Source organism: Pongo abelii, chromosome 12 (genome assembly GCF_028885655.2).
Source record: "Pongo abelii isolate AG06213 chromosome 12, NHGRI_mPonAbe1-v2.0_pri, whole genome shotgun sequence".
NCBI lineage: Eukaryota > Metazoa > Chordata > Mammalia > Primates > Hominidae > Pongo > Pongo abelii.
In genome coordinates, this window is record NC_071997.2 from 109,407,172 (window position 1) to 109,430,369 (window position 23,198).

General features: G+C 42.9%; 1 long non-coding RNA gene across 1 annotated transcript; it reads left to right on the plus strand.

Annotated features, from left to right (window-relative positions):
- Nucleotides 1-1,647: 1,647 nt before the first annotated feature.
- LOC112132008 (uncharacterized) lies at nucleotides 1,648-22,643 on the plus strand. Its single transcript, XR_002913822.2, has 7 exons — nucleotides 1,648-1,677; nucleotides 5,967-6,289; nucleotides 6,574-6,665; nucleotides 7,215-7,301; nucleotides 7,439-8,259; nucleotides 19,875-19,948; nucleotides 21,903-22,643. It is a non-coding gene; the product is annotated as an uncharacterized LOC112132008 (long non-coding RNA).
- Nucleotides 22,644-23,198: the final 555 nt, after the last annotated feature.

Genomic DNA, 23,198 nt, shown 5'->3' on the forward strand with positions numbered 1-23,198 from the left:
GGGGAGCCAGCTTGTGAAGGAGAATGAGAAAAGCTGTGTGAATTAGGCTCCCAGTGGGCTTGTCTACCCTGTCCTCACCCATCCTCGTTTTATCCAAGCCTTCCTCATCATTGATGCTCTGCCCTGCTGGGAGCTGTTTAGTGTGGACACAGCCACTTATGAAGGGTCTGCGCTGGTCTGCACATGAGTTCCATTTCAGAGTGCTGTTGTTCACATGATCTGTCCCAGCGCACCTAGTGTCTTGGCAACATAAACTGGATTTGCATTGTGTCAGGGGTCTCCTCTCTCTCTCTACATAGATCTTGCTGGTGTCTGGGATCTTTTCTGGGTCATTCTTTGCTCTACTCTGTGGCCCATGGGATGGGCCCCATGACTGGCATGGATCTCTCTGTGTGGTTCATGGGACTCGTGTGTTGTGCCCAGGAACCTCTTCCACCATGGTCAAAGATTTCTCCATGAAGCACAGGATTGACTTGGTGGTGTGTTCTCCAAAAGCCAACCCTCCCTGTCCTGAGCCCCAGTCTGTGCACTGGGATCAGGACTAATGTGTACACTCCAAGCAGATGGGTAGTGAAGGAGCAGACTCATAGTGCATAGGGAAGTGGACTGGAACACTCCAGAACATCCATTCCCCGCTCAGATCATAGACCATTATCTGTGCAGTCAATCAGACAAGGACTTGTACTGGAAAGGCCACTGTCACCTAAGGAGGAACCAGAGGAAGTCACATCAGGACCACCTGGGACACCCCATAAACCCACAGTGGCCAAGGTGGACTTCTGTCCTCGTCTGTGTTTATAATAATAGCCACAACAAAAGGACCTTTACCCAGTGGCTACTATATGTCAGGCACTGTACCAAGAACTCTACCCATGATATCTTGTTAATCCTCACAGCAACCTGTGGAATTGGTATTATCAGCCCCCAAAACTGAGTTCCAGAGAGGGTAGATGAGAACCTGCAATCACACAGTAAGTGACAGCGCTGGAATTTGAGCCTGATTGTCCCAAAGCCTCTGTTCTTTTTACCACACCAAACATACAAATGCAGTTTCTTTTGTCATTAGCCCAGTGCTTTTCCCTTGGAGTAGATACAGTGGGTGCTGATTTTTGCCTTCATCAGCAAAAGTCTTTATCCCAGACACATAACTGGAGATCAGCCTTAGAACAGAGAGCACTAATGTAGAAGAAGGGCACTGGTCCCTTTGATTACTGAACACTCAGGTCACTCGGAAGAGTGGAAGACTCATCAGAAACCTTCGGGTTTGACAGGACATCTGTTTCCAGGAGCACAGTGGGTGTAAACAGAGCAGCTGCCAGCCTCTGTCCTGGTTGGGGTTTTGTGTTTGCTGTTTTTTTTTTTTAAACACATTATACTCTATTAAAACCACCCCTATTTGGTATCAAAAGCATTAATAAATCCCACATAAGGCACAGTCCCTCCAGTGGTTAATCAATCCATAAAAATCTATTTAGCACCTACTGTGTGTCCAGCATTTCAATCTCACGATGTTGATTAAAGCAGGAAGTAAGGAGTCACAGCTGCCAAATTTTCACCATGGCCACCATGCTCTGTGATGTGTCACAAAGGCATTTGCCAATCATGCAATCAACCATTTACTGAGAACCTGCTTTGTTGATCAACTCTGTGCTGGCAACTCTCAGGAAGACAGGGAAGGTATAAGGTGGCTTATATGCCAATCATTTTTACCCTGCCTATTTTCCAAAAAGTGATCGAGGTTTCCTAATACAATACTTGGTTCTTGTTCTTGACAAGGGTTAAGATAACAGCAGTTGTTATCAAGAAATACAACTTCATGCTCACCTGTGGGGAAGAGACTCTCAAGTGTTGTGGGGTTAAGGGGATGATTCCCTAAGAGCTAGGCTGGTCAGGATGGCTTCCTGGAGGAGAAAGGTCTAAGACTGGACCTGAGAAGGCAGTTTCTGTGGGAGGCAGAGGGAGCCCAGACCAGGCAGAGGGGAAGGCAGGGGCCAGGAGGTCAGGAGGGAGGACTGCTGGATTGGAGGACTCATTACCATATGATCGTTTCTAAAACACGACTTGTTGTTAAGTCATTTCCTTTGGGTGAAAGTGAAAGTGTATTTCCTTCCCCCCTCCTCCCACCACCCCCAACCTGCCAAATCAGTGAAATATTAGATTCTAAGAGTCAGAATGAAACCAGTGGTGTCTTTTCTTGGCATTCTCAATGGCAAGAATTCAGCACCTTTTTTTAGTACCACTTGTTTGCAGGTGGCAGGAGTGCTAATTAGACAGAGCCACTAACAATTTTCCTGGATGGCTGTGACTCCCAAACTGACATGAGACACTGCTTGGGCGTTTTAAGAGAGCGGCTTCCACTCTCTCCGTTGGTAATGGGATTCTTCATCCATGGTGTCTGGAGGAATGGACTGAATAGTTGCTCAGTATATAGTTATTGGTTGTTAAATTGTTGACGGTGATCAAAATGTCACTTTCCTTTTTCAATGTTAAAGAAGGGGCCGGTGTTTCTCTATGACAGATTATTAAAAATAAGACCCAGATTATTGTTAGGATAGATTGCAAGGAAAATTTAGTTTGAATTTTAGAGTGTTTTTTTCACTCACCGAAGCATGTTCACTAATGATAAAATTCAGGAGACTTTTTTTTTTTTTTTTTTTGAGACAGAGTCTCACTCTATCACCCAGGCTGGAGTGCAGTGGCACGATCTCGGCTCACTGCAACCTCTACCTTCCAGGTTCAAGAGATTCTCCTGCCTCAGCCACCCATGCAGCTGAGACTACAGGTGTGCAGCACCACACTGGTGAATTTTTATTTTTATTTTTAGTAGAGATGAGGTTTCACCATGTTGGCCAGGCTGGTCTCGAACTCCTGACCTCAAGTGATCTGCCTGCCTCTGCCTCCCAAAGTGTTGGGATTACAGGCCTGAGCCACCACACCTGGCCAAAATTCAGGAGACTTTTGAGAGAGGATTGAGCCCTGATAGCTCTTGGCATAAATGTATTTTTAAGCTGTTTTTAAGAAAAAAGAGGTAAAGGTCCCACCTACCTCCTGTTCAACTCTAGAATCCATCAGCGCTACTGTTTCCCTCTCCCTGTGGGTTTTCGGTAGGATGTAGGGCCAATATCAGGCTTGTGATTATGATCATTTTGGAGCCCCCAATCGGGCCAGAGGAAGGCCAGTGACCACTCACCCAGCACAGGTGGTGACTGCTCTGCCTTGACTGTCCCCAGGACAGGGACCCTCCACTGTCCTCTGCCCTCTGCTGGGACCCAGGCAGCCTGAGAAGGGACCCAGTCCACACGGGCTACTGGGGGAGCACAGCAGGAGGAGACGGGATGACCTCGTGGAGCCTTGGCAGTGAATCTCATTTTCATCAGCAATTTATTGAATACGCCTTGGTCCAGGGCTCTGTCTCAGGAGTTACTGGTAATCACCGTACCCCCACAGCTGAAGTAGCCTGTCACGGTCACAAGCAAATGACAGCCTGTCTTCCAAGACACACATTCTCTATTCTCCCTGCAGATGGAAGTGTTGGGGGTCAAGTTTCATGCAGCCTCAGAGTCTGAGATTAACCTCAGTTTGCAGTGTGAAGTATCTAGTGGTCTCAGCTATTTTGGGTCCTCTGGACTATGTAAATCCGTATCTCCTCTTCATGTTCACCCCTACTAGAATCTGTGAAGCTGCACACATTTTCTGTGCTGAAGGGTCCAGGAGGAAACATTTGTGAGACCACACCCAGTGGAAACATGAACGTCAACAGCATTACTGAGGCTTTGTGCCCAGGGAACAGAGGGTGACAAGGAAGGGGTGATTTCACCAGGGTACCTGCTGAATATTTACTGAGGGTCTTAAAAATAGCCTAAAGTCTGTGATACAAGCCACCATCTGGTCCAGGTGCACCTTACTGTAAGAAAATATGATATATGAAAATTCAAAATTGTAAAGCAGAAGGATTTTCTAGTTTGCATCACAAAAGGATGCATGGGCTTCCCTTGAGTGGACCCTTAGATACTTAATCTGTGGCTGATTTACTGGAAATTCAGTTCACATCCAAGTGGTCAGAAACACACTAATTTATTTTCATTTATTTAAGATGTATCACCTACCTACTTCCAAGAGGCCTTGAGCAACTCACAGGTTAACTCACAGGTGAAAACATGGGGCAAAAGAAGACTTTTAGGAATGAAACAGGACAGGTGATGAAGTAGAGGCCTCAGGCACTCATGGTGAATGGTTTGCCACAATTAGGCTCTAAGGAAAATAGTGCAAATATGCCGGGTTACCTGACTGTAGAAAGGAAGGAACATTTCTATCAGGTTATAAAATGTTTTGAATAGTAACTACTTAAAAATCAGAGACTATTACAAATGGAAAAATGTAGTATTGTTGAGATAAAAGGTTTCTCCTCTAGACTTTTGGAAACAAATGCTAACTGTGGAAAAGTGTAACGCTATAGGCCTGTTATGTTAACATTTTTCACTGCTCTCAAACCCTTAAAAATATTTACCAGACAATTTTCGTTAAAGAAATTTCAGTCCTTTGTAGATTCATTTATTGCAGATTCAGGAAAATGATTGCAAATCAGACGCATCTCCTTTAGGTGGCTGTGAATTTTCCTAGAATGCAATGAGTATTTTCTAGTTAAAGTCTAAACCCTCAATAATGTCGATATGGCTTCAGGACAATTTCAAAATTAGAGAGTTCTGGCTAATGTAAAATTTCACTAGATACACCCAGAATTTAAATAGGAGAATAGGCAGCTTTAGGAAAGAGTCAGAACAAGATTTGAAATCTAAGATATTTCTATACCAGTCTACAGGTAAATTCTTTTTTTTTTTTTTTTTTTTTTTTTTTTTTGAGACACAGTCTCACTCTGTGCCCAGCCTGGAGTGCAGTGGTGTGATCTTGGCTCACAGCAAACTCTGCTTCTGGGTACAAGCGATTCTTGTGACTCATCCTTCCGAGTAGCTGGGATTAAGGAGTGGGCCACCACACCCAGCTAATTTTTAGTACAGACAGGGTTTCTCCATGTTGGCCAGGCTAGTCTCGAACTCCTGGTCTTAAGTGATCCACCTGCCTCGGCCTCCCAAAGTTCTGGGATTACAGGCGTGAGACGCTGTGCCTGGCAGTCTACAGGTAAATTCAATTAAACTGAATTTGAGATTTTTAAAAGGGTACAGCTGTGACTTATCATTATACTCAAGGCCAGTTTTACTGGGAATTAAAATTGACCTGTGGCAGTTGATGTGTACGTGTTGTTCAAAAGCAATGGAATGGTGAATTGGGGCGACGGTACATGAAATAATGATGTACGAATGATGACAATGTCAGTAAAAGCAGATAGTAGTTCAGCACTTACTATGCAACAGACACTGTTTAAAACTCTATTTTTCTTGTTTCTTTTTATTTTAAATATTTAGTAATATTTAAAAATATTACATATTTTTATATGTAAATATGTACATATTTAAATATGCAATAATTTTCATGCAGACACGTAGTAGGAGGGAGTCCGGCTAGATGAAGGTTAAAGCTTCATCTGTCTCAAAACCGGAGTGGAAGTTGAACAGTGCCTTGCTCTGGGAAGCTCCAGGCATTCCTAGATGATGGCTGCATCTTACATGCTGCTAAAGTCTGACCTAAAGGAGACTGAAAGATAAGATGAGAATGAATGAAAGAACCCCAACTGTATTAGTCATTTATTGCTGCCTATCAAATTTACCCAAAACTTAGCAGCTTAAAACAAACAAGATTTATTACCTCACACACTATCTGATGGTCAGGAATCAAAGAGCAGTGTGGCTGAGTGGTTCCGGCTCTGTGTTTCTCACAAAGTTGCAGTCAGACATCAGCTGAGGCTACAGTCATCTCGAGGCTCTACTGGGGCTCATGGATTCAATGCCAAGTTTACTTGCATGACTGTTGGCTAGAGGCCTCAGTTCTTTGCCATGTGGCTCTCTTTACAGGGCTACCTGGTTTCTGCCTGAGCAGCAAGTGATGAAGGAGAGTGAGCGTATGAGAGAGCAAGTGAGCCCAATCGTGGACTGACCACACAATTGACCCTGGTTTACTGTGACAAAGGACACAGGCTGTGAACACCAGGAGGTGGGGATCACTGGATGCCATCTTGGAGGCTGGCTACCTCAACAATCATCTTAGATTCCATGATTTCTAGACAATGGAAGGATGACAGGGTGTATTTCCCAGATTTCAGGAATTCAGGCTTCTGACGGTCCCCAAGAAATCAGAGGACGTGAGACTCCAAAAAGAAGAGAGATGGCTCAAGAAGGTGGGAAAACTCCTGGTAGAATTCCCAATGTGTAAATTGCCAGTGCTCTTGAAGAGAAATAGTAAGGTGGGAAAAGGTTGCTGATGAGACCAGGGCAGCTCCTGGAGAAGCTCAACTTTGAGTAGAGCTGGCAAAAGGGAACAAGGAGCGATAGGTGTAGCAGAGTCACACAAGCCTAGTTTGCTAATTAGGTCTAATTAATTAAGGCAGTGAAATTGTAATGATAACAACAACCAAAAAAAGCTTTCATTTTCTTTTTTCTTTTTTTTTTTTGACATGGGCAGAAAATCAAGAAAGGAACTGCTCTGTGATTGTGGTCAGTTTCTGTGGCGCCAGCTCTTCCTGACTGCCTGACGGCCACGATGTACCAGGCAAGGTGTGAAGTGCAGAGTACACAAAGGAAAGGTCACTGCCCTCAAAGGTCTCCCAGTCAAATGGGAAGGCAAATGCAAAATGCCATTCAGCATAATCAATACCATAATGAGATTCTGGCCAGGAGGGTCAGGGACATGAGGAAAGGCTCTATAGTGCTACCTGGGGCAGATGGGTCAGGGATGACCTGGCCAAAGAGATTACACTTGAACTGAGTCTCAAAGGATCAGCAGGAATTCGCCAAGTGAACCAAGGGAGACAGGGCAGAGAAAAAGGAGACACCCAGCACAGAGGCGTGAAGTAGCCTGGCAGGGTGGGGGAGCTGCTAGTGTTTTATATGATTAGAGCAAGGTGGAGGTGCAGACAGGGCTGGGGAGGACTGTGGAACCCACTTCGCAAGGCCTTGGGTGCCTGTACTGGGAGTGGACAGGGCAGTGTTGGTCAAAATGGGGTCTTACATCAGAATCTCCTGGGAGGTTTGTGAAAATGCAGATTCTTAAGTCTTATGTCCATATGGGCAGACTGCTCAGTATAACTCTCTTTTCTTCCTGAGCTTGACTACATTTCCCAGCGTCCTTTGGAGTGAGACTACATCTCCCAGCATCCTTGCAGTTAGACAATTTTCTAGTCTCCTTTGCAGGTAGGTGCACTCATGTGACTGAGATCTAGCCAATAGACTGTGAATGCAGCTAATGCTTGCCATTTCCAGACCTGAGCCATTAAAATTGCCCTGCACCTTCTCCATGCACTTTTCCTTCGCTTTATGTTTTTGCGCAGGGATCTTGGAAGCCCCATGTTGAAGGTGGCAGAGCAACAAAAATTGAGGAAACCCTGAATCCCTGAATTACTATTTGGAGATGACCACCCACTAATCCGGAACACTCCTTATTGGGCTTTAGGAGAATGAGAAATTCTATCATGTTTGAGACTCCGTACATCTTTGGATTTGTTTTAACAGCTAGTTTTACCCTGACTAACATGGCAATTGACAGCCTCTGAGAGGAGATTTGGAGAATCTGCCTTTTTAACAAGTACCCCAGGGGAGTTTGAGAATCACTGCTGAAAGCCAAGGGGAGCCAGCCACCCAAGGATTTAACGCTGACCAAGGAACACCACGCTATTTGCATTTTAGAATGACAGCAAGGGAGCAGAACTCTGCCGCCTTCTTCTCTGCCAAGGAGAACAATCTACTGACTCAAAAGAATAAGAAAACTTTGGTAAGAGAAAATTGAAGCTCTAGATGAGTGAAAAGATTCTAACAGCACCAAGCTGCCGTAAATGAGCTCAAGTCTCTTGGCCAGGACAAATTACGCTCCAGGGAGTAGAGAGAACTCGCCTCTGAAACTGTAAAGCCTCTGCTGATAATCTTTACAGAACATGGAGACTGTGAAAGAAATTGGAACACTAGAAATGGCAAAATATAGCTCTGATTAGTAAAGAGGGGGAAAGCTTCTGCAAACTACAAAAGTGGGGCTATCCTATCCATCCTCATTAAATTCCCTGATGAGACTACTTAAGGCTGAGTTGTGAGCAGGTGAAAAATGGAGCAGAATCCTCTAGAAGCCTGTGTGGGTTCTTTAAGAGCAAGCCACGACAAGGTAACTGTATTCCCAGTTTCGTGGTAGGCTTGCTAGATTATTATGTCAGGGAATTGTGTTAGCTGTGGTAAAGACAAAGCACACCTCAGCTTGGTATCTGCCAAGGAATCTCATGATAAACTTGTGCATGAGATGAAGTAATTTCAGCTGCAGACCAGCATGCCTATTAGGTGGATTTAGAACTGTTTTTGTGGCCAGTCCCAAAGACGCTAGTCAATGTCTTTGCAGAAGTAAATTTCTAGTTGAAGGCACAGTTGTCGTCACCTGTCGCATTTGATATTTTTATTAGTGTGTGGACATAGATGACTTCGTTAATACCTAACACATTTTGAGGCGACATGCAGAGAATACTTTGGTTGACACACCAGGGCCCAAAGAACAGACTACAGTGCTAAGCTAAACGTAGTGATATAAGATGAAACAGAGAAACGGTAGGGTCAGATGCTCCAGTCCAAACAGTCCCGGTGTGGGTGCAGGGCCAAGAGGCAAAAGCATCTGGCAGAGAGTAAAAAACAAGAATCTCAGCTGACAGTAATGCGGCACGTTGTTGAGCTACTCTAAGCCCAATGTGGTCTTGGGTTGAATTGGGGGAAACATGAAAGAGGTGCTCTCGACACCTGGAATGTGGCATTTGGTGGTGAGTTCCCTTTTGTGAGATGCCTGGGAGTGTGGAGAGGAAGACGAGCGATGTGTCTCAGGGAGGGAGCTCTGAATTCTGTCATCTGAGAAACATTTAAGGAACTGCAAGAGGTCAGTCTGAAGGTGAGAAAACTCAGAGTTTAGGTATGAAGCCTCTGGGGTTAGGCCTCTGAGACCTGCATGCAGTTATCCGAAGGCATGTCATTAGCGGGGGGGGGGGCCTGGTTTCGGGAAAGGCCTAGCAGGCAAATTTCAGGTCCACCCCGGAGTGACCCTTCTATACCCATCTCACAGCTGCCTAAAACAGAGGAGCGCCTGTTGGGGTGGGAGCACCTGTCAGTGGTGATGACCGAGTGGAGAGGAGAAAGTCCCTTGGAAGAGCTGAAGGCCTCTGATGGGTGTTTGGTCACAAAGGAATCGTTAACGTCACTATTAGTAGCTACTAGCTCTGGCTGCACTTGGAGACATCTTAGAATGTGCTGGGAACTGTGCTAAAGTAGGCTCAAAGCCCCATGTAGTTTTCTTTTGCTCCTGTAACAAATTACCCCAAAATCGTGGCTTAAAGCAAAATACATGGATTATCTTACAGTTTTGGAAACTAGAGGCCGAGATCGAGGCATCTGCAGGGCTGTGTTCCTTCAGGAGGCTCTAGGAGGCTTTCCTTGCCTTTTCCAGCTGCCAGGAGCTGCCTGCACTCCTTGGCTCTTGGCTCCTTCCTTGGTCTTCAAGGCCAGCAGCAAAGTGTCTTTAACTCTTTCTCTGACCTCTCTTCTGCCATGGTGTTGCTATCTCTGACTCTGAACTGCCTGCCTCCCTTTCAGAAGGACCCTTGTGATTATGCTAGGTCCACCCAGATAATCTAGGTCTCTCTCCTCATTTAATCAAATCTGTAAAGTTCCTTTTGCCATATAAGGTAACATATGCACAGCTTTGGGGAATTAGGAAGACAGCAGGTTTGAGGGGCTGTTATTCTGTCTACTGCAAGTCCTTTGAGTCTCACTTCCATTCATTTAATCCCTCATTACCTTGAAGAGTTGGGCATCATTTCCACTTCACAAATAGAGAAACAGAGACACAGAGAAGTTAGGTAAACACACAGCATTGCCATAAAATGGTGAGACTGGGATTCGAATCCAGATGTAACTCTCAAAGCCAGACCCTTAACCACTGGGATGCTATACTGTGTGTGTTATTATTATTATTAGAGTCTATAACTCTAAGCACTAATAATCGCTTTTCTTTAATGGTGTTAATTCAGTGGTGACATTATTGCAGCTTGTGTTTTCCAAAATGTAACATAAGTCAGACATTTCTGGCTAATATGAAATGTAACTGGCCTCCCCCTGTTCTCTCCTTAGCATCCTCAGCTAACAGCTTTCTCCCCTCCTGGATTTTGTCACCTTGGGCCTTCTCAGCTACAGGAGTTTGAAGCAGTGTTATTTTCTGAATTTGGATCTGACAATCTTTGTAGACTAAAGGTTACACAGCTGCTAAAGTTTGTTTTTAACCCAAAGTAACAGAGTTGTCAGAAATAATGTAAAAAGATTCCAGAAATGGAGGTTAAAAACCTACTAATTCTGCCAGGCGGCAGGAACAGCTCTGTGATGATGGCATTTAGGCCCTGGGCAGACGTAAAAAAGCACAGATCCGGTTGAAGCCCCCACTTCTCCTGGAGCTTAGGAAGTCCTACTGAGGTGGGCAGTGAGCAAGTGGCTGGGACAGTGAGTGTGTCACATCTCTTCTGTGGTCGTCCTTCCAGTGTTCCCAGCTTTGGCCATTTGGAACCACAGAGCACCATCCACCCTCCAGCTGAGGCACAATTCTCTCTGTGTTGGGCTGGACTGGGCTGGGCCCTGGGTCCAAGCTGAGCTGGATGTGGGCTGCGCAAGGCCTGTTGGACAGAGCCTCGGGCACATGTGGAGGGGTCACTGTGATACCAGGAAGAGTCTGCCAGAATCTAGCAGGTGGACGAAAGAGTCCACAGGGCACAGGATGGGCTTGCCTGCGGTTGGGGGCTGTGAACTGACTGTGATACAAGGAATGGCTGGATGGCTGGAGAGAAGTGGAAGGGCCTCCTGTCCACTAGATTCAGATCCTATTCAACTGCAGGGACCACGCTGACCCTCCTGAGCAGATGCTTCCTCTGTGGGCCACACGGAAGTGCCATGGCCTCTTTTATCAAGTCTGTGTTATAGGTTTGGTATTGATGGAGCACCTAAATTCTAGAAAGGAAGGAAATGAACATTTTTGAACATCTTCTTTTTGCCAGGCACTGGACGAGGAAAGAGAGAAATGGGGCCTTTTCTGGCCAGGTGCTCTCACTGACTCCGGGTACAAGGAAGAATACAATGTGATTCCTGTCCTCAAGTCCATGTGCCTGTGGATACTAACCTTTACACAGACAACATAAGAACTGAACAGGGTGGTATTTAATGAAGATAAAAGAAGGAGCAAGAGTAACAAGTAATAAGTGAGAATAAGTATTAAACTAAGTACTGACTTTGGAAGCACCCAGGCTCCATTTTTATGCCAAATCTCTGGTGTTAAGGCATAAGAGGTACTGTGTTTAGAACATGTCCTGAAAGGGGAAATGTTCTAAAAAAAACACAAAACAGCAGAAAAAATAACGTTTTGCTGCTGACTTGTGTTCATTGTTCAACGTGTGGGCCACTAGGACTCTTGAATCTTCTTTCTCCATATTTGCATCTAATTAGCATTTGTGTAGTTGCTCTCTTTCCCTGAAATGTTTCTTTCTCAATGTTCAGTATTGCCGTAACAAGATGGGGAAACAGAGGAAATAATTTTTTAAAATGTTCAATTGATTTCCTTTTTTAAAAAGACACCTTTATTGAATTATTACATATCATAAAATTCATCTGTTTTATGTGTGCAACTCAGTGAATTTTAGTAAATTTACAGAGGTGTGCAGCCATCACAACCAGTTTTAAAACATTTCCATTACCAGAGAGAATAATTTAAGGGCACATCCAATGAATGTGGGCATATTTAACCTACCTGAGCATGCATTTCTGAAACTGTTGTAGTTAAGAAAATCTGTCAGCAAATTTTGAGTTTCTTCATGATATAGTTTTGCAAAACAAAGCAAAATGCAGGAGAAGGAAGGATCTCTGTGCCTGAAATCCTAAGAAACCATTATCTATTTTGCAGATCACTTCATTAATAAACAGATTATTACAAAAGTAATTATTTTAGAGATGACAATGCCATTAGCTAACACCATGTTGTTGTCTATTGGGACATATAAAAAGTCTTTTTAATTTTCTCTTCAAAAAATCACTTATACCCACAACACTACTTCAGTCAACAAAGTAAATCTAGGTATAGGAAAACCATGGCAAAAACAGCTTTACCTTTTTGTCTTTAAAATTTAGTGTATTCATTTTCGTTCGGATTCTCTTTTCTCTCCTGATTCACTGGAGGAAGGACTTCTCTGGTGAAAAGTACCCCAATCTGATGCCTTTGCAAAAGCAGTCACCCCTCTGGCATGAAAGGCACCATTCAATCATCCAAACTCTCAGAGGTGAAGGGTACACTGAATAATAAGTGCTCAAATGGTGTCTATTGTATTATAAATACCCATTTTAGAAAACCCAATGTCAGAAAGTTGAGACTCTATTGCTGGATTCTCTGTTGGGGACTCCACTGCTTTCATGGGTGGATCCTTCTGATATGGCTTCTTAGATGGAGGTCAAATCCCCTTCCTCCTAATCCCACACTTTATCCTCCTTACGCTATAGGTCAACAGATATAGAGAACTGTCTATTCCCAAGCAGGAGGGGAATCTTTCTTCCAATCGAGTATTGGGAAAAACACGATCCAAGAGTCAAGCTTTTAAAGTGCTCTCAAGTTCTATTTATAAGGCTACGAAGGGGTAAATATTGTGCTGCTGTTTACTTTTATTAGAAAAACACAGACACCCAGAAACAATCTTGCTTCAGAGACTTATTTAATTTTTATTTTATTTTATTTTATTTTTTGAGACAGAGTCTCTCCCTGTCACCCAGGCTGGAGTGCAGTGGCAGGATCTCTGTTCACTGCAACCTCCGCCTCCTGGGCTCAAGCAATTCTCCTGCCTCAGCCTCCCAAGTAGCTGGGATTACAGGCGCCCGCCACCGTGCCTGGCTAATTTTTGTATTTTTAGTACAGACGGGGTTTTGCTATGTTGGCCGGGCTGGTCTTGAACTCCTGACCTCAGGTGATCAGCCCGCCTTGGCCTTTCAAAGTGCTGGATTACAGGTGTGAGCCACTGTGCCTGGCCTAATATTTATTTGTAAATTTAAAAAGTTGACATTATCATATACTCAGAAAAGTACATAATTTTAAGAGTACAGCCTGGTAAATGTTTACATACTGGACAAACTCATTTCAAGATACATAACATCACCCACATCCCCAAGGCTTCCTATGCTTTTCCCACTCATTACCTCCACAAAGTAACCGACATCTGCCTTTCATCAAAACAGTTTTGCTTCATGAATGGAATCACACCGTATCTTTTTTTTTTGTATCTGACTTTTTTCATTCAACATCAGAATCTGTGAAATTCATCTGTGTTGTTGCCTAGAGGAGTGGTTCAGTTTTCACATTGTTGTATAGTATTCCACTGCATGAGTACACCATGATATATTTAATGTTTTTACTATTGATGAACATTTGGGTAGCTTCCAGTGTTTTTTAATCTCTTAGAAATAGTTTCCCTAAGAACATTTCAGGGCATATTCAGTATGTCTCAGTAGTCATTTATCAGATTGAATCACTGGATCATGGCAATGCAATATTCAGCTTTAGTGGATCAAATGATAAAGACTTTCTAATTCTGGCCAGGCAAGGTAGCTCATGCCTGGAATCCCAGCACTTTGGGAGGCTGAGGCGGGAGGATCACTTGAGCCCAGGAGTTTAAGACGAGCCTGGACAACATAGTGAGATCTTGTCTTTACTAAAAATGGAAAAAAGAAAAATAAAGGCTTTCTAATTCTTGTGTCAATATTTGCAAGTTGTGTGTGTTTTTTAAAAAAGAAATTGTCTATTTCATCTAAATTGTCAAATTTTGGGGCACAAAGTTGTTCAGAACATCATCTGATTGCCACTTTGATGCTTGCATGGATTTTTAGCGATGGCACCTTTTTCATGATTTGTATTAGTAGTTCATTCCTTCTTTTTTCTTGATCAGTCTTTTGAGGGATTTGTAAATTGTATTAGTTTTTTCAAAGAACCAATTTTTGGCTCTGTTGATTTTTTTTTTCTATTTTATGTTTATTTCATTTTTTGGCTTATATTTTTATTATTTTTTTCCTTCTAATTTATTTGTCCCAATTTGATGTTCTTCTCTAGCTCCTAGAAATGGTCACTAAATCAATGATTTTCTCTCATTCTTTTTTTCCTAAAATACGTAATTAAGGTATACATTATTCCTTTAAACATAGTTTCAGCTCTATTCCTCAAGTTTTAACATGTTGGTTCTTCATTATTATTCAGTTCAGAATATTTTCTAATTTCCATTAAAATTTTAAATTTCCGATTTGTTGTTTTGAAACGTGGGTTATTTAGAAGTGTTATTTAGTCATTTTCAAACATTTGGGGATTTAAAGAATGTTTCCTATTAATTTTTACTACATTTTCACTCTTGTAAGAGGACATACTCTGTATGATTTCAGCCCCTTGAAATGTACTGAAATCTGCATCATGACTCAGAATATGACTTATTTTATTAAATGTTCCATGCACACTTGAAAAGAATGTAATCCCATTATTGCTGGGCTCCGTGTTCTGTATATGTCACTAAGGTCACCCTTGTTTATCATGTTGTTCAAGTCTGTATCTTTACTGATTTATTGTCTGAAAGTTTATTCTATCAGTTGCTGAAAGATGTATTTGAAATCTTCAGCTATGATAATGGATGTGCTTTTCCTTTTATTTTTGTCAGTTTTTGCTTTGCACGTTTTAGGTTTTGTTTTTAGGTGCGTACAAACTTCAGATTATCGAATCTTCCAGCTGAATTGGCTTTTTGTCATTATGAAATGCTCCTCTTTATCTCTGGAGATACTTCTGCCTTACAGTCTTGCTTTGTCTGATATCGGTATAGCTAAGCCAGCTTTCTTTTGGTTAGTGTTTTCATGGCAAATTGTTTCTGTTTCTGTCTGTTGTAAGTAACATATAGCTGAGTCTTCTTGTTTTGTTTGGTTTTTATAGTCTGGCAATCTTTTTACTTTAATGGATTATTGAGTCCAGTTAAATTTTAATACGTTCCTGATATTTTTGGTGTTCATTCTATGATTTTATTATTTGTTTTATATTTGTTCTATCTAGTTTTCTTCCATTTTTCTCTTTGCAGCCTTCTTTTAATTGTTTTTTATTATTCTATTTCCTCCCTCTATTAGTTTGTAAGTTATACTTTCTTTTATTGTTTGTTCAGTATTACCCAGAGTGGGGCTGATGAACTTCTGTAAAGGGTTAAATAGTAAATATTGGCCAGGCACAGTGGCTCACGCCTGTAATCCCAGGACTTGGGAGGCCGAGGTGAGCAGATCACGAGGTCAGGAGATCGAGACCATCCTGGCCAACATGGTGAAACCCCGTCTCCACTAAAAATACAAAAATTAGCTGGGTGTGGTGGCGCATGCCTCCAGTCCCAGCTACTCAGGAGGCTGAGGCAGGAGAATTGCTTGAACCCAGGAAGTGGAGATTGTAGTGAGCCGAGATCGCGCCACTGAACTCCAGCCTGGTGACAGACCGAGACTCCACCTCAAAAAAAAAAAAAAAAAAAAAAAAAGTTAATATTTTAGGCTTTGAGCACCACCTTCAGTCTGTGACTTTCCTTCTTCCTCCCAATCCTTCTCCTCCTCCTCCTCCTCTTCCTTCTCTTCCTACCCCCACTATTCTTTAAAAATGCGGAAAACATTCTTAGCTCTTCAACTGTACAAAACAGGCTCTGGACTTGATTTTGGCAATAGTGACAGTTTAACAACCTGTACTAGAGATTTACCGTATGTCTTAACAGAATCTACCCTTCAATTAATAATTTCACCACTTTCTGGGCGATACAGGAACCTCACACAACTTTGATTCCATTTACCTAACTTCTTCTGTTATGCTAGTTTGGTCATGCTTTTTTTTCTCTACGTATTTGAAATCCTATAAGACATTCTTATGTTTATTGTTTGAAATAGACTGCATTTCAGTGTACTCTCATATGTACCATTTCTTGCTCTCTATTGCTTTCTGCATTGCTGTTCTTCTAACTTGGATTGTTTTGTCTGAGTAAACTCCCTTTAAAGTATTTTTTTCAGTGTGTCTATGTTGACAACACTTTTTTTTAATTAAAAAAATTTCAATAGCTTTTGGGGTACACGTGGTTTTTGGTTACACGGGTGAGTTATATAGTGGTGAATTCTGAGATTTTAGAGCACCTGTCATGCCAGTAGTGTACATTGTACCTAATGTGTATTTTTTTAAAAAAGCATGACCAAACTAGCATTCCATGTTGTATATATACCACATTTTCTTTATCCACACATTGACAACACATTCGCTCAGTTTTTATTCACCTGAGATATTTGTTAACCTTCATTTGTAAGGGTATTTTCACTGGATGTAGAATTCTAGGCTACCCGTTATTTTATTTTGGCATTTATCTTCATCCTTCTCTTGTCTTCTGGCTTCTATTGCTTGTGTGGATTAGGTCTTGTTGCTCCTTAATGTATCTTTTTTTCCCTTCCTCTGGCTATTTAAAATTTTTCTCTTGTCTTTGATTTTTTGGAGCTCTACTCTAATGTGCCTTTGTATAGTTCTCTTTGTTTTTCTGTGTTTGAATTTTGTTCGAGCTCCTTGAATCTGTATGTTAATATAATTCTTGGGTTTTATCTCCTCAGACATGGTTTCTGTCCATTTCTCTGTTCTCCGCTTCTTGGACTCAAATTCCATTTATGTTGGTTCTTTTCATTGTGTCCCACATCTTTCTTATGCTTCTCTCTCTCTCTCTCTCCTTCGCTCTAATTGTACATACATGTGTGGTTAATCTTTTTTCCTTCTGCTTCAATTTGGTTATTTTTCTACTGACCTAATTGCCAATTTACTAATCCTTTCTTCTGCTGTTAAATCCATCTATTGAATTTCTTTCTTTCTCTTTCTTTCTTTCTCTTTCTTTCTTTCTTTCTTTCTTTCTTTCTTTCTTTCTTTCTTTCTTTCTTTCTTTCTTTCTTTCCTTTCTTTCTTTCCTTTCTTTCTTTCTTTCTTTCTTTCTTTCTTTCTTTCTTTCTTTCTTTCTTTCTTTCTTTCTTTCTTTCTTTCTTTCTTTCTTTCCTTCCTTCCTTCCTTCCTTCCTTCCTTCCTTCCTTCCTTCCTTTGTTCCTTTCTTCCTTCTTTCCTCTCTCTGTCCTTCCTTCCTTCCTTCCTCCCTCCCTCCCTCCTTCCCTCTCTTCTCTCTCTCTCTCTCTCTCTTTCCTTCAAGACAGGGTCTTGCTGTATCACCCAGGCTGGAGTACAGTGGTCTAATCATAGGTCATTTCAGTCTTGAACTCCTGGGCTCAAGCAGTCCTCCCGCCTCAGCCTCCCCAACAGCTAGGACTACAGGTGTGCGCCACCACACTCAGCTAATTTTTAAATTAAAAAAAAAAATAAAGATGGGGGTCTCAGTATATTGCCCAGGCTGGTCTTGAACTCCTGGCATCAAGCAGTCATCCTCCCTGGGCCTCCCAGAGTACTGGGATTATAGGTGTGAGCCACTGCACCCGACCTCTGTTGAATTTTTAATTTTAGTTATTGTCTTTCTCAGTTCCTATTTGTTTCTTCTTAAATAGATTCCAATTCTCTACCTTTTAATCTATTTTTTGATGAAAATATTTATTCATATTAATAAACTATTAATACAGTCTTTGTTAACTCTAGTATCTGGGCCACCTATATGTCTCTTTTTAAAGTCTCTCTCCTTTTCAAACTTGGTTTCATTTCATGTCCCCTGGAATGCTGGGTGATTTTTGACCGAATACTGGATATTGCGAATGAAACATTGCTGAGGCTCCGGATGATGTTGCTTTCCTTTACAGAGGTGTTTATTTTTTCCCTAGCAACAGTTAAAGAGGGGGCAAATCACCCTGATCTAATCATGAATTGAGATATTTAGAGACTGAGTTTTAGGCTTTGTGAGGGATGGTCTATGTCTGGCTTGGTTTTAATCTTAGCATCCATCTACTGTGTATAATCCTTCTGTTGTCTCAGTGGAAAATCTAGGCTATTTACCAACATCTCTCCTTCTTGATGGGCCCTGAACTTCAATATTTTTTCTCCCCATCACTTTGAGATTGCTCAAACTCTGCTGGGTTTCCAGCCTGTTTACGGCTTAGTTTCCTGGTCTCTTGCCCATCCAATGCAATGTGAGGAATGAGAAAATCCCTTGAGGGGGAGTCATACGCAGAATGCCTAGCTCATTTCTCTATGGCCTATTTCTCCAGGATAAGGGTCCCCATTGTTCTGGTCACTTTGGTAGCTTTGAACTCTAATTTTTGTCTGTCCAGATTAGCAAGGCTGCTGCAGGTCTAGGCCAATGTTTCTGCTCTGTCTCAATGACATCCTTTGAGAGCCAGCAAATGCCCTGAGGGGAAAACGTGGGGGAAATGGAGGATTTACTCACTGCATTTCCCTTCACTCCAGGATCTTGGCCCCTAAAGTCCTGGCTGCCTTTGTTACTCTCTGATGACTCTTAACAGCTGTTTTTTGAAATATATTTAGCTTTTATAGTTGTTCTCTGCAGGATGGTTAACCTGACACAAGCTACTCTGTCATAGACAGAAGGCAAAGTCTCCAGAGATTTATTTTTAAAAGTGGTTTCCAGGACATGTCCTGAGGCCATCACACATTTAGCTATATCTCCTGCATCTTTTTGAGGCATCCCCAACGGAGGGCTGGCAAGGTCTTTGGTGTCTTTAGCATCATCAAAAATAAATTGTTAAGCTCTCTTGAGTATGATTTGTATGTATTAACTATAAATATTTTAAAATTGAGATTAATGTGCCAAGTATGATCATTTTGAATCAAATCACTCAGTTTACCATAACACCAATTCTCCAACTTTCAAGGTTTTATAGTCTTTCACTTTTATATTGTGAAACATTCAGTTTCAAGCACACACACACACATATCTGCCCCTCCTCCCCTGGGAGCCATGTGACTGTGGTCCAGCCTCTTTCAATCTCTGTCCCTCAGTGTCTGCATTTGGAATAGGAGGTAGGTAGAGGCGGAGAGTGGGTTAGAACCAGGCAAGCTCATGGGGTCTTTCCTGCTCTGGTGGTCAATCTATCTTCCATGACTTGGACTGGGGAACATTGGTGAAATGAGGCATTTAGCCTGCTCTGAGCTAGAGGTCTTTACTTGGGGCCATAGAACTTGCTCTGCTAAGTCAGTTAGCCTTGTGGCTGTGGAGCCAGTTCTTAAGCAGGAGGGAGCTGAAGGGACCAGGCTCAGGCTGTCTTTGTGGACAGGCAAGGGCCCAGGGCAGTGGGTCTCATGGGGACCAACATCCCAGTGGAATGAAGAAAGAGAAAACATCTCACACTGCATCTGTTCCCCGTTCCCAAACCTGCATCATTCACCCATTTCAGCTGGGAATTTCAGAGCCAGAGGTGGCCACTTCTCCAATTTGTCCAAAACATCCTCCTCTGGATATTCCTGAATACAATATACTGTTGTATAAGAAATGTCTGAAAAACTCTGACCCTTCCTTTTTCGCGTGATAGTTTTCAAATCTTAGGTTCAGAATCCACCTCTGTGCTGTCCTGAGCCGGTTTCCTCCCCTCCCCTGCCCAGCTCCATGTCACAGGCAGTCACATAGGTTGGATGCTCTTCCAGACTCCCCTGTCTGTGGACTCCTGGCTGGTTTGGGCAATGAAAAGCACTGGAAGGAGACTTGACAGCAAGAGGCAGGGAGAAACCTGTGCATTTCTCTCCTTTTCTCCTTGCCTTAGATGGAGTCCTTGGCAGAAGCAGCGACGTCCATGGCCCCAGCTCCTTGTGGATGGACTCACTGTCTACCTACCAGGTGACCCCAGCTCCCTGACCCGGGCAACTTTGTGGCTTTTCTTTGTTCCTCCATCCAAAGGGTGGTAGTAGCTTCTTGCCGTGCTCTTCTATAGAGCACCTGGCACCACTGCTCTCTCCCCAGCTTCTTCATCATGTGTAATACCAATAAGTGTTATTGAGTCCCCTCTGTATGGCGACTTGGAGGGCTGCTGTTTCTTGTTCAGATCCTAATTTAGTTGCTAAAAACTGTACTTCAAATACCTTTTACTTTCATAGATATATAATTTAAGCACCACAGAAACACATTTGCTTCCCTTTATCACCTCCTAAGGTAGATGGCATTATATATTCATTCAACAAATATTTATTGAGACACTGCTCAATACCCTAGCCAAGTACTGTGCTAAGGGATACAGCAGTGAGCAAAACAGGCAATGTCTCTGACCTTGCAGAGCTCACAGCTTTGCAGGCAAGACAGCCTGAAATCCTTGGAATAAAAGGTGTTGAGAATGAGATGCTGTTGTAACTTACAGACTTAGGAGACAGACAGAATTGGGTTTATACCTCAGCCCTGCAACTTACTCTAGGCTGTATCAACATGGGCAACATACTTCACCTACACATGCTTCAGTTTCCTCTTCTTTAGAAGAGTATTCAGTTATCCAGCTCATGGCACTCCTAACCATTTTACGTGTACGGTGAGGATGCTAATGTTACTAACTTTGCAAGGCTGTTCATGATTAAATGAGTTGCTATTGGAGAAAGAGACAGATGCCCAGGAAACAAACTCACCTCAAAGATTTATTTTTAAAAACAGCTTCCAGGGAGCACACATTCAGCACCGCTGACAGTCAAGTGGGGAAGGTGAGGTGAGCCTAGAAATGGGGCAAGAAGAGCTGAAGTCCAAGTTTTGGACAGAGACAGCTGTTAGGAGGAGCACTCAGTCACCAGGTTAGGGTGACGCCCATGGCGAGTTCTGCTGGCAGAAATGCACAGTCATCCTGGCCTGCATGTGAGTGGGCCCCTTCTCTCCTCTTTGCTTGGCCAAAATGTCACTCCCTCCAGAAAGGGCGCACTAACTTCTAGTCTGAGTTGGGTGTCCCTGGTACTTCTGTACTTCTCCAGTCATAGTTGTAAACATTGCCATCAACATCTCCATCATCATCATCATCATCATCATTGCTAATATTCGCTGGGCATGCACTCACACTGCATTCCAGACATTGCACTATGGCTTCTTATGGCAGAGTCTGGGTAGCAGCTCAAGTCTAGTGCTTTTTTTTATTTCTCCACATCATTAAGACCAAAACATCTAATGCTTTCTAGAGAGGGAGGGAGAAGTGTGTGTGTGTGTGTGTGTGTGTCTAAACCTGCATGTGCCACAATAATTGAAAGTTGCATGATTTCAAATCATCAAAGATTCAAGATTAAGCTATGCTGAGTAAAATTTTGACACGAATTGTGTTGCTATTTTTTGAAAATTGGGATTTCACGTGAATTAGAGGGACTCATAGGTTGCTGCAGTTAGGGTCAGAGGCCCGGATTCATCAGCCTCTATTCTTTGCTTCCACCCTCGAGGCTGTGTGTGGCACCTCGTGCCCTGGGTCCATTTCCTGCTGCCCCTGCCTCTCCTGCTTGACCATGTGCTGGGGCCTCCTAGTGGCCTTGTCACCTCTTTGGATTCATATTTAAATGAATCATTTACTTACATTTTACACACATTTAAAAATCATTCTACAAACAACATTCTAATGGCGTTAAACAATTGCAGAATCTAATGAAAACCAGTCTTAACCTCATTGGAATCTCATTAAGAAGAGGGCAGCTCTTTTTTGTGTGAAATTGTTGGAGATGATTTTATCTGATTTTGTTTTGTTCGAATTGCCTAGGAGAGTTGGGGGGTAGATAAAAATCACAGAATATGGATTCACATACTCAAAAGATTTTAAAAATCCTCTTTCCTGAATTTACAGGTGAAAAAACCAGAGCCTAAAGAAGGGAGGTGACTTTTCCAAAGCCATGCATTAAACCTGTGGCAGTTAAGAGCCAGAACTGTGGTATCCTGGCCCTCAGCCCCACACCTCTCCTGCAATATCTGGGATGTGGGCCCATGGATTGATTTATGGATTTTGACCAACATATCTTCAATTGAGCAATCACTCGGATGATCGATTGAACACTCCTTCACCAAACAAGGCTGGAGGCCTGGGATGGACACTGGTGGTTTGAGATATGCAGAAGAAATGGGTCCTGCCCTCTGGAACACTCCAGAGATAAGGTTCATAGACAAATGATGAAATGCTGTCTCATGAAGTACCTGCTTGTGGTCAGAATACTGCTTGCCCAGGTGTTTTCACATCAGTACAAGAGTAGCGTCTCTTTTAGTTCTGTTCAGTTCCACCAGCAGGTACTGAGCAAAGGCCTCCTGTGTCCTGGGCGCTGAGACAGGCATGAACTGTTTGTTTATGATAATGAACAACACGGCCATCAGAATGACTCATTGGGTCGGACTGAGAAGTTCACAGGCCAAAGGAGGGAAGGAGAAGAAGGCCCAGGCAGGACGCCTTTCGAGATTTACCAACACATAAATGCTGCCATCTCCCTGTCTTGGAGAAAAATAAATGCGGCTAATATTAATAACCATGCCAGCTTTTGTGTAGCCCTTTGCAGTTCATGACGTGCTTTTGAGTCCATTATCTCTTCTCATTGTGTGAAGTGGGAGAACAATGAGGCTGGCATCTTTGGGGAATGAGCAGCAGTGGTTCCCCAAGGAGTCAAGCCTGATCAGGTGGGTGGGTGATAGGGCAGCAGGTGGGCTGAAGTTATTCTTGCTGAGAATGTCCAGCAGAGGACGATCCCCAGAGTTAATGTTTTCCATGAAACCTTCAGCAAGGCACTCCAGACCAGAAGCTGGGTAGTCTGCACTGGTTTTCCTGCCCAGAACCTCATTTCTCCTTGGATTAAACACTTGGTTGGTGCTGGACATCCTTTCCAGCCCTTGCAGGCCACTCTGCTAAGTGCTGGGCCCTGTCCTTCAGCTGTGGCTGCTGCTAGAGTCTTCCTTCCACAGAGCTGGACTCACACTGGGATGAAGTGGCTGCTACCAGCTGGACTTTGTGAGTTGCCACTGTCTTGAGAGTCCATCTGCTGTGTGTGCCTATTCCTTAGAGACCCTTTAGACTGTTGTAGGGGCTGGGCATGGTGGCTTATACCTGTAATCCCAGCACTTTGGGAGGCTGAGGTGGGTGGATCACTTGAGGTCAGGTCAG